The sequence below is a fragment of the Sylvia atricapilla genome, chromosome 5 (genome assembly GCF_009819655.1).
Source record: "Sylvia atricapilla isolate bSylAtr1 chromosome 5, bSylAtr1.pri, whole genome shotgun sequence".
Taxonomy (NCBI): domain Eukaryota; kingdom Metazoa; phylum Chordata; class Aves; order Passeriformes; family Sylviidae; genus Sylvia; species Sylvia atricapilla.
Window position 1 is genome coordinate 41,250,858 of NC_089144.1, and position 12,357 is coordinate 41,263,214.

The following is a 12,357-nucleotide window of genomic DNA, read 5'->3' on the forward strand; positions in this document are numbered from 1 at the left end:
GCTGCGAACTTGAAGGAGGTGTTTAGAAGCAGGAAAAAGAAAGGGGAGGGGGAGAATACGCACTTGCTCCTGTGATGTGAAGTTATGCACAGAACTTGCTAAACTTTCAGACTTGTTACCCTCAGGGCAGCAGGCAGCAAATAGGAAAGAGGGGGTTTTGCTCCCGTGTGGAACTCTGGAAAGGCACACACACACACAAAAGCACTGAAAACTTTCCCCGGGAGGCTCCAGCCACTTCAGGTCAAGTCGCTCAGCTTAAACGCACGCGTTAATGAAGGGCATGCTACAGTTGCCACACCAGTTCTCAATGCATAATAACCTGTCTTTTCAGTAGCTCAGTACTTCTTTACGAGGTGTTGAACGAGTAAGGGGAAGATGAAGGGAAAAAGACGGCTGTGGCCCCTCTGTTCTCCCTGGACTTTTAAGTAAACGAGCTATTTGCATGGAAGCCTTTACAAACTAAATGCATCTTCGAAAATGTGGCCTAGCAGAGAACAAGCGAGGCAGCAACACGAAAGACTGGATTCGTACTAAGCTGTTCCACGACCTTTTTTGTTATTTTTTTAAACTGGCTTTGCCAGAAGGGAAATGAACACACACCATAGTTCCTGTTCACTGCAACCCTCTGGGAATGAGAGATTTGGAATAGAGCTGCAGAACGAAAAAATACTCCACCAACCTTTTTTTTTTTTTTTTTCCCTCCTCCAGTTTGGAGCAGAGCAAGGGAAAGAGGACCCATTGTGCCCAAAAGGAGGATGCCAGCAGGATAAAGTCCCTGGGAAGGTGGGAAGTCTCATGCACAGCCCTAGCACACTGTAGCCCACTCCTTTCTGCAGTAATTTACAGGTACATATTAGATGTAAGTAATTCCTTTTTTTTTTTTTTTTTTTTCTTTTTTCATTTTTTCCTCACAGGGCAGATTATTTATGTGGCTGCCCAAAGGTAAGCACAATAGGGAATTGTTTTATTAACCATGGGCAATGATTAAATAGGAGCCTACCAGAGTAAAAGCTTATCTGAATAAAAGTCTTTTTCTAAATTTCCCCTTTCCTCCCTTGTTCAAGAATTCAATTTTCCCAAAGAAAACAAAGCAAAGGCCCGTTTCATGGTTTACCTATTACTGGCAGCTCTAGGAATACCCCACATATTTTCTGTTCAGTCCCACGCCTCTGAATTCTCTCAACTGTAACTACAAAGAGAGGGACCGGAGCCTCTTAAAAGCCTTGTTTGTGTATTCATTCAAATAACACAAAAAATAGGGAACCTGAAATGAAATAACCTTCAGATTTCTTATCCTTCTGCCAGGGTAGGTTTGAAATAGTCTGATTTAAGTATTGTGAACATAAGCACACATTAAGTCCATAGAAGTCTTTCTTTTTGCTTTAATCAGGTTGTAAATGGCACAAAGAGGGGATTTTCTTATATCGAAAGAAATGGGAAAATTTTTCAGTCCCTAAGAGACATTCAAGGCATATTTCGCATAAAAATCAAATCAATGTAGAACTTCCTAGAGAATAATTAATATTCAAATAACTATTTCTATTGGGAAGATAAAATGAAATAGCTTTATCTAGAATATAATATTCGCTTTTAATTATGAAAATAAATGGGAACTCAAAGTTATTTGTAGCTGGTTTTATTACTTCTGAATAGTCATCTCATAATTTTAATTTTTTCAAAAATTAAAATACCATGTAAATTGTTCCTCTTCCTCTAGCAAATGCAAAATAAATTTCAACTAAACATATGCAATGTGGGTCTCACCTACACGAGTAAATCAAAATGTTTGTTACATTCATGTAGCTATGCAAATAGTTTTAGAAAAGACTCCAGCATAATAAGCAGACATTTTCCCCACAACTGAGGGAAAAGAGAGGCCTTTCAGAGTATGCACTTTAACAATTAGGCTAGCCAAGACCAGGAAAAAGGTACGTACGTGAGTGTATGATAAAAGTCTTACAGAGTAATAAAGGAGAGAATCTGAAGAATGAGGAACGTTGCTCTTTCCTAAAAACAAGAGCAAAGGATGTTAAGGATTACACCATAAAGAAGTAATAAACATGCAGTTTCTTTCAATAGTCAATTAATCTGTAGAACCCAAAGAAAAGTAACAGGGGGGAAAAAGACCTACTTAGTTTACAGAAAAACATACAACCCATATAAAAATGCGTGAATATTGCTCTTATTAAAAGAAGGGACTTGAATTTCCCTTCCCCAGCACATAAGCTAGTTTCTGGATAGAGGAAAACTATTAGCAAAACTTTGCAGAGAGACAGGTTAATTTGGTAAGCAGTGTTGACACAACAGTTCAGTTAGCTTGTCCTTAAACTTCCAAAGTGCCTCAAATTATCTGTATCTGCATGTACACGTCCTTAGTTTTCTTTAAACAGCAGCTCTGATCTCCAGGAATATTGTACTAACATTCCAGACCTGGGCCCTGGCACTTCCCAGCATGCCACATTGACATAAAAAGCAACAAACACTCAAGTTTTGAGTATGGTTACCTTTTAATTATGCTTTCTGCATGCAAAAATCTAAAAGGTGACTAGCTGGTAACGTCACATTTTTCACCCACAAGGTCACCAAATTGTTCTCCGTCACAGTATCTTCACCCTAGGAGAGGTAATGAATGAATTGCAGGCAGTCTGTTTTGCAGGACTCATTTAAAAAAAAACACCAAAAACACAAAACAAAAAAAAACCCCACCATATATATGGCTCTTGAGATCTTCATAAAGACATGTCAACAATTCATTCTTGTATTTAAAGAAAGAAAGGGAATTATAAGCACTAGAGTATAACCTGCCATCTTTCAAAGCAGGTCACTCTAGGTGTATTATTCTTCTCTGCAAAAATACTACAGCACAGAAATACTTTAAACCCCACATTTAATTCAGATTTAGAACCCAGCTTTTACCATGTCATCTATGGGGATAGTTTCAAATTAACTTCTTAAATGCAAGAAGGAATGAGTGTCCTAGTACTCCCTCTTGCCCTTTCTTACCTTTCTTACCCACCGCTTAGCTCCAGTGCTTATCTTAAACAGTTTCCAGGATCTCATCTGATCTCCTTGTAAGCTGATGTAATCTATGCAAATTCGAACCCAGCAAAAAGTTTGTTTATTCTATTTTGGCTGATTGCTTAGATGAGTTGACTTACCTCAGGATCAGAAAAGTTCAGTCAGGCAGTTTGATTTCCAGAGTTGATGCAAGGAAGGAATACTAGGCAAAAAAAAGAGAGGAAACAATGGAGAACTTGGAAATAGGGGGAGAGAGCAAGACTTCCTTTGGCTGAGTTGCAGAGTAGCTTGGCAGCTTAACCTATTCTAAGAGTGGGTTTACAAGAAAGGACTTCATCTCATCTAATGGCACACTGTCTTTAAAAGTGGGAAAGTCGTACTACTTTCTCCAACCACGAGTCCTGACCCTTTCCTTGTGCCAAATCTGGTTTTCAACAGGCTTTGTGCTCATACTGTTCAACTTTTTAAATGGATGGAAAATGGTCTTGACACAGGAAAGCGAATAAACAGCTTTTTGTGGGCTAGGTAGTTAAATTGGCTTATTGAGATATCAGACAATTGGCAGGCCTGGTATGTGAGGAGAGAAACAGGACGATGAGGCCAAGAATGTGGGAAGAGAGATGTGGGAGGAAGATGTTTTGTCTGATCAGCCCTGAGCAGCTGGATTGGCTCAGCCACATTGTGTAACTTCATTCTGGCTGCAGCAGTGAGCAATGGAGACAGCCAAAGGCACCTTAGGAACAGGACAATTGCTCGTTCCTTGCTCTGTGCATAGGCTGATTCGGGTACCTTGGCTTCCTCATTTTAAACCACATAAATAATGTGCCTGCTTGAGTCAGCCAAATATATGAATGAAAGACACTAGGCCAGATGGTCCAGTAGTGTAAGAGGGAAAGATCAGTATTGGGCTTATAACCCACTGAAAGTCAGAAAAGTTGGTGATCAGTATTCAGAGAGATTGAGGATTTGTGCTGCTCAACTTACTTGAGAAGATTTGCATACGGAACTCAAGAGGATTGGAGGCTGATAATAAAATGGCAGGCGAGGGTCATATTGATGAGTGTGGAGCAATATACTCAGAAGGAAATCTAAACAAACCTTTAAATTAACTGTCACATTTTGGAAATGTAATTTATTTGGAACACTTCATGAAAAGGCTTAGGTTAATGTTCTATACTGTTAAAAGCAAAACTAAACCAAAACAAACAAAAAGAGAGAGTTAACAATTAATGAGAAAGGAACGCAGAATGAATTGGAAAAGGTTGTTATGCCACTGTAAACTTTCACTCTGAGTCTACATTTTGAATAACACAGGTAGCCCATCTGAAGGAGGACATGGAGAACATGGCAGCAAGAGACTTTTAACATACAGAATAGTTTCATATGTGAGGAGAAACTTGAGATAAGACTTTTGGCTCTGAAGAAAGGTGAATATTTGATTAATTTAAAAGATCTCTGTGATAATCTACATCATGCAGAAAATAAACATGAATCAATTATTTCTCACAGTGTAAATATAAGGGCCTGCTGAAAGAAACAATCATAAAGCAAAGTTAAAATAAATACACATAAAAAAGATTGTGCTTGTAAGTAAATGACTTTTACATAAAGATAGAAGTATTATCTGACTGCAAATAATGACAGAACTGCCATCTGACTGCAAATTTTGGGAAGAAAAATGATAGGAATATTTAAAAAGGGAGATTATACAAAACTATGGATCTTATGACCAAGAGAAGTCAGAAAAATCACTGAATTCTGTGTCTTTATCTCCTCAATCCAGCTGCATCTCAAACCTCTTTTTCTTTTTTCCTTTTCCTCCCTTCCTTTCCCTACAGCTCACTAGCTACTGGCATAGCCTAAAATAGAGTAAAACTCACGGGTTACTTTTGACTTGCAGTTTGGATCCACATGAAGTATCACCTTCCTTGCTGTGCCCTCTTGTAGAGGACTTCCGTGTAATGGTTTTCCTGTGCTTTAATACAACAAAACAGTCAGCTTGATCCCCTGCAAGTAGGTTGTTTTCAGCGTTGCTGATACAGACCCAGGTTTTTTGTGTTCTCCAACCTCCAAGTTGCACAGGCAAGGAGAACACCCCCAGATGTGGAGTCAAGTTCTTTGCCTGCACAATCACAGTTGGCCCATTCTTTATCCAGCCCCATATCTCTTTCTCACCTTGCTGTCATTAGGTGCTGTGACAATGTCTTGTGACTGGATTTACCTATTTTCCATTTCCAAAACTCTCCTCCTTTATGTATTCTTACTCTTTCTGTAAAAGTGTAAATTTTTGTCTGCAATAAAAGGCTGAAGGGAATTAAGTGAGCAGAACATCCTTCTGTCTGTAGTGGGGTTTGTTAAATATAATGGTCCAAATAAGCTTTCAGCTCTCAAAATCTTTGAACCACTGATTACCTGATGCTTGGAGCAAGAAACCCTACCTGATATTTGCAATGTTTTAACACTCTTCTCTAAACATGTTCTAATGCCCACCTCTCAGAGACAGGATACAATGCCAGCAGAGTATTTGAGATGATCTTCTACAGCAGCTTTTCTGTTAATGATTGGATGTAACATGAAAATTAACATGAAAATTCATTCTCCTTTTGTCTTTTCTCCACCTCTCCAGCAGACCCTTTTTCCTGACTGTAAGTTTGATAAAAATGTGTTAAGAGACATCAACTAAATTCTCAGCTCCTACAGATTTCCATGTTTATCTTGGAAACAGCAGTCAGAGTTAAATTATTTACCTAATACCTTATTTTACTTTTTTTTTTTTTTTTTAATCCTCCTGTGAATATTATACTATTACTTGTCATAATAGTTTTTGCAGCATGTTGCAATAGTATTTTATTCTTTGGTGTTAAGTGCCTGACTTGTGGCATCTAAGTCAAAGAGATCAGTTTAGATGAACTGCTGTGTCCCAAGCTGCCACACCTGGGTCAACAATGCTTGGTGTAAAGGGTTTATCACCAAACCTAAAACTGATCTGAGTTCACTTCCAGCAGCCCTAGCTCAAACTGAATCCATTGAGAAAGGCACTTTGAAAACATATTGGGTACATCAAAGAAACTTTCGATGACTGGAAGGTTTAAGAAGTTGAAGAGACACAAAGAAAATATTTTTTCTTTTCTCAGAATTGTGACAAAAATAATTTCCTGATACAAATATAATATAGAGTTATGAATATCTTTAATAAAGCTTTTTCTATATAAAAATATTTTTCTTTCACAAAACATATGCTATAATGTGCTATAACCTCCTGAAAAAAAGCCGCTTGTGCTGCCTACATCCAATGATAACTCATCCAGTGTGAGTTCTTGCAGCCCTAGAGGAAATTTGATGACTGGATTTGTAGATAAGCAAGCTTTAAGAAGGACTAGGACCCCCTATCCACCAGATAGCCTCCAAGATAAAGGGCCTTCACACTTCATGTATAGAGTTTACTTCTCTTCTTGAAGGATATATTTTTAAATTGCTTCTTATCATTGTCACTGAAATTAAAGGTAAACAGTTGACATGCACATGGTCAGATATGATTCCTCAAAACCATACATATACAAAGAAAACTTTATTCTTGTGGTTGTATTGCAGTTTTTGATCAATTGAGCTGGATCCATTGATTCATCGTTTAACTTTGGGTCATTATTTAATCTTTCACAAGAGGAGCTCATTTTTAGGTAATTTAAGTAGATTTTGCAGTATTTAGAGGAACTGACCTTTTCAATTGAAAATTATTTTCAGAAAAAAAACAAGCCTCTGAGTGTGCTCATCTGTTAAATGAGAACACCTTTTAGAGACAAACATCTGAAACAAATGTCCCCTGGAGGTGAACACTATTTCAGTCATTACAGAGGGAGTACTCATGTTCTTATTTAATGCCAGTCCCTGGGATCCTGTCAGTACCTGCACCCATTAAGCCTATCACTTTGCAATTCTACACCAAAATCCTTGATATTGTTTTCCTGTGTAAGCTTCCAGCATGCCTGTTCTCGTCTTCTTGCACAGAGAGACAGAGATCTCCACATGTTGTCTCTCAAAAGGGCCAGACACATATTAAAACACAAGCCTTCTTCCTTTGCTAGATTCCAGCCATGCATGGAAAATACCCAAACCCTACTTAAATGGTAGAATAAATCCATCCCTGCAGCCCGTTTTTCAGAAGAACAGAAACCAATTTTTGTACTCCACTCATCTTTTCTCATCTAGGAAAGCATGGAAACATCACTGAAAATTCTACAGTGGCAAAATGCTGGTATCCTAATCTCATACTGGGACCATAACAGTTCATTAATTACTTTTAAATGTGACAAGGGCATCATGAAGAATAAAGAATCTTCTAATGCACAACACATAATAAATTCTAAGCTGAAGCAATGTCTAAATCTAACTCTCACTCCATTTCTAATAATAAAATCCTAAAACCAGCACAGTTGGAATCTGCATGTGATGTAATACCTGAAGACAATTAAATTCACATTTCTATGTGCTTTAGGTGAAGATTTTTCATTGAAACCAGTGGGAGTTTTGCCTGATTAAGGTCTTATTGCACAAACGAACAACTGCAAATTGTTCATTTGTTAGCAAAAATTGATATCTGGGGCAGTGAATCACAAGGAGTTTGTCTCCCTTAGAAGTAAATAAAAACCAACTAAATTTCTTGAGACACTTCGTTAATTCCTATTCAAAAGAATCTCTTACTTTTATTCTAAGTGGAAAGCAGATTTATTGCACAGAACATTAAGAATAAACCCGGTGTTAACTTCAGAATGAAGCAATTAAAATAAAAACAATTTAAAACACAGAAATGAAAAACAAACAAACAAAAACCCCAAACAAACAAAAACCAACCCAAAACTACATTGAACTTACTCTAAATAGTATTTTCCAGCATCTATTTCAAGTACAATGTCTATTTCATGTACAATGATACAACCAAAACTATCTGAGTCCTTCAGAAATATGCTCTTTTGCAGATTTAACATTAGTTCCAGTAAGGTCTCTAATGAAAGTTTTAGGTGGATTTCACATGCCTGAATGTTTCTGACATAGATGCAAGAGATGGCATTTCAGACCAACTATCATCAGAAATATTTTCAAAGGGCAGAAAATCATGTGGCCTGCATGTTTGCATCTGATAGACCAACACAAAGCAGCAGAATGAAAGTTTTCACAGCAGAAGTACACATGCCAAGGCACATGTCTTCTCCCGCAGATATTCTCATGTATTGAACTGGGGTATAAAGCCTCACAGTGAAGGATACTTAGCTCCTTTTAAACGATTGCCCCTGTGAAACTCCCTTGTGCCTCTTGGTCAAGTACATATTTTTTCTCAGCTAAAATTTTAATTATTACTTCAGCAAGATTATCCCCCTGAGGCCCAGGCACCTCAACTCTAGAGAACAAAAGGAAGGTACTCCACTGGTTTCTTTTCTGTTCTGCTAGCTGATGGTGTCCTAATTCCTGAAGCAGTATAAAGGAAGCAGATTTATTTAGTATAACATATAAAGACTTTTAACTTAGTATTGACTCAGTCCAAATGCACAAAGTTGTTTAGATATTTAACTCTCACTGCTTTTAATATGTATGGATACTTTTACTATTTAAACCTAGCTCCCCTGTGCTAAAAGATGTAGCACCAGATGGAAGCCAGGCAGTCCCTGACTGTGACTGTGGCTTACTGTGCAGACTTGTGTGATGACTTCAAGGCCTTACTCCAACAAGACCTGGTTGGTTGGGAGCATAAACCTGTGACCAGGACTGCTGTAAAATTAGCTATATAATCATAGAGAATGAACTGGTAAGAAACTGCTGCTATTGAATTTTATATGCAAAAGGACATATTCTGCATTGCAAATATGGATGATAGCTAGCAGAAGAGGGAAATGGAATGGCTGCTATGCATGGCAGAGAAATGTACTAATCTCTTCTTGCCTCGATTACTGTTACAAACACACACACGTCTCACCCTGGTCCCAGGGCTGTAGGCTGTCTTGTAATGATGCTGGTGTCTGCACACTGTAAGAATTTCAAAACACAGCTGTCCTATCACACAAAAAGATAGTGAGCAGGATCACCCAGCATAAGCTATCTGATGAAATCAACATTATATCAAAACTAGATGTTATACACAAATGTGTAAATAATAGCCAACTCCTTAACTCTAGATGTATTTGTGTTGGCTGGGATAGGGTTAATTTTCTTCACAGAAAGAATTTTCTTCACAGACAGGTATGGGGCTCTGTTTTGGATTTGTGTTGAGCACAGGGTTGATAATATAGATATTTTGTTACTGCTGAGCAGGGCTTACATAGAACCAAGGCCTTTTCTGTTTTCTGTACTGCCATGCTGGTGAAGAAGCTGGGGGTGCATGAGAGGCTGGGAGGAGACACAGCCAACACAGACGACCCCAGTTAACCAAAGGGTTATTCCAGACCATATGTTAAGGTATATAAAGTGGGGGAAAGAAGAGGGGGACATTTGGAGTGATGGCCTTTGTTTTTTCTACATGTGATGGGGTCCTGCTCTCCTGGGAATGGCTGAACACCTGCCTGCACATGGGAAGCAGTGATTAATTCCTTGTTTTACTTTGCTTGCATGTGTAGCTTTTGCTTTCCCTATTAAGCTGACTTCATCTCAATCCATGAGTTTCTCAGCATTTTTCCTTCTCATTCTCTCCCCAGTCCCAATAGGAGGGGAGTGAGTCAGGGGCTGGATGGGGCTTGGCTGCTGGCTGGGTTTAAACCATGACCCCAGGTTCTTGAGAAACTTTGCTGAGTGGTAAACTCTGTCAGTGTTGTCTTGTACTTAGCACACCTCAGGTATTGTGTTTAGTTTTGAGCCCCTCACTACCAAAAGACATTGAGGTGCTGCAGCATGTTGAGAGAAAGGCAAAAAAGCTGATGAAGGGTCTGGAGCACAAATCTTATGAGAAGCAGCTGAGGGAACCAGGACTGTTTAGCCTTGAGAAAATAAGACTCATTGCTCTCTACAGCCATCTGAAAGGAGGTTGTAGCCAGGTGAGTGTCAGCCTCTTCTCTCATGCATGGGAAATGGACTCAAGTTGTGCCATTAAAAATTTTTTCTTAAGAGAATGGGCTGTCAAGCACTGAAACATGTTGCCCAGGAAAGCGGTGGAGTTACCACCCCTAGGGAGATTTCAAAAGACGTATGGATATGGGACATGGCTTAGTGGCTGACACAGCAGTGCCAAGATGATGGTTGAATTTGATGATGTCTTTACTTGATGACTTGATGACTTTTCCAACCTCAAAGATTCCAGGATTCTAGTGAGATTTATTACTGAAGTGAGGCATTTCTCTATGATCACAGAATCAAAGAATCACAGCATGACTAAGTTGGAAGAAACCTTGAAGATCAATGAGTCCAACCCATGCCCTAACCTCTCATCTCAACTAAACCATGGCACCAAGTGCCATATCCAGTCTGTCTTTAAACACATCCAGGGATGGTGACTCCAACACCTTCCTGGGCAGATCATTCCAGCTTTTTATCACTCTTTCCATAAAAACATTCTTCCTAATATCCAACCTATCCTCCTCTTGGCACAGCTGGAGACTGTATCCTCTCGTTCTGTCAGTTACTGCCTGGAGAAAGAGACCAACTTCCACCTGTCTACAACCACCTTTCAGGGAGCTGTAGAAGAAAATGAAGTTTGTGTCTGCACTAAGTATTTATTCCTGATTTTCAAAATTTTAGTTTTACCTAAATAAACAATATTAAATGCTAGAGGGTACCTTCAGGTCAGTATAATGCTCTTCAAACCTGCTTGAAATCTTTGACCACTAAATATTTTAAGTTGAAGTTCAAAGTGTTCCATAGGTATCTCCGCTAAAATCAAGAGTTGGAATTCAGGCCTCACTGTTTAAACCAACAATCCATGTTCCTCTCAGTGTGCATACATGGAATTTACAGATACAGACAAGCTTAAGTTATAGCATTTGAGTCATGCTGCTCATCTTCTTAAAATTAGACATGTATGGAGGTGTTTTCAGGATTGGGGCTACATCATCGAGTGATTAGAAAACAGTCCCCTCTGGGTCTCAATTAAACATGGCTCCAGCAGCACAAATCAATGTACCAGGATAGTGGTTCGAAGCTGAGATCATGTCTACAGCACCAGGCATGGCTGACATCAGCATGTTAATCTGGGGTGTGAGCGCCCTGTGCTCACTGAATCCCTTCGTTTACCTGCAGTTATAACAGTGCAACTGTTCTCTTGCCAGTGTAACATATTTCTGCTGGGAGGGGGTACAGGGAAGGAGAGAGGAGTGAGTGCACCAAGACTTGATGCCATTATGATACGGATGGTGATCATGGATGTGGAACTACTGTCAGGACATATACCCGGGAGAATCCCTGCTCTGGATGGCTCTGATAAGGGAGAGAGATAAACACTGCAGCTCTTCAAGCATTGCCTGTGATAAGCCTTAACAGTAAAATCTAGGCTGCTGCAGGCTGCCACAGATGACAAACTTTTCTTTCTAGGGCAGTGTATATTTATAAGCTGCATTCTAGTTTAGACATGGCTGTAGTTAATTCATGTTTATAAAGCACTGAAATTGAAAGGTGTTATGCAAATGCAAATTATTCTTCAGATGCTAAGCCTCTTTTTATTTTTCAGAAAGGGTGCTTTCTTTATTTGTCAGTGATGTTTTTGCTTGTGTTGTAAATGATTGGTTGCCTGTGTTTGCTGTTGTAACATGTATTCTTATTACCACTTTGTTTTTCTTTATTGGGATGTCTGCTTTTCAATCTCCAAGGAATTTCTTAAATACTATGCATGCAAATTTCAGTTCACAGATGTGCAAATTACATGAACGCTTTCCATCGCTCTTAGGTAAAAAAGCTGGAAGTTGCAGAAGTGGTATATACTTGGTATGTGTGTGCTGGCACAGTACAGAAACCACAGTTCTTTGAATCCACTTTTTGTTTCTGAGTATCACTCCTAAATCCAGTACAATTAGATTTAACCATTTCTAAATTATTTACTCATAAATGGTCAAGCAAAAAACTTCTTTTATTAAGAATTAATTTAAAACTGGTGATTTGTCCCTGCTTAATGAAATTTTCTGAAGAAGAAAATTAACAAACTGAAGAAGGAAACACTTCTAAGTGATTCTTAGTCTTTTCTTATGCTGCAGTGGAAGAACTGTGGGAGGACATCCATGACTTTTTGAGGCTACCTTTATTTAACAAAATAAAAGAATTTAAAAAGAGAATAAAAAGGAAAAGCTACTGGTTGTTTGGAAACCTCTTAAGGGCTCCTGGGGAAGAACTCTTATCTGATCAAGTTGAAGGTCTCAGAATAATCTCAGTGAT

General features: G+C 38.7%; 1 long non-coding RNA gene across 3 annotated transcripts in view; it reads left to right on the forward strand.

Moving 5' to 3' along the window:
- LOC136361384 (uncharacterized) overlaps window positions 1–12,357 on the forward strand; it is a 402,734-nt gene that overhangs the window by 43,329 nt on the left and 347,048 nt on the right. The window lies entirely within an intron of this gene.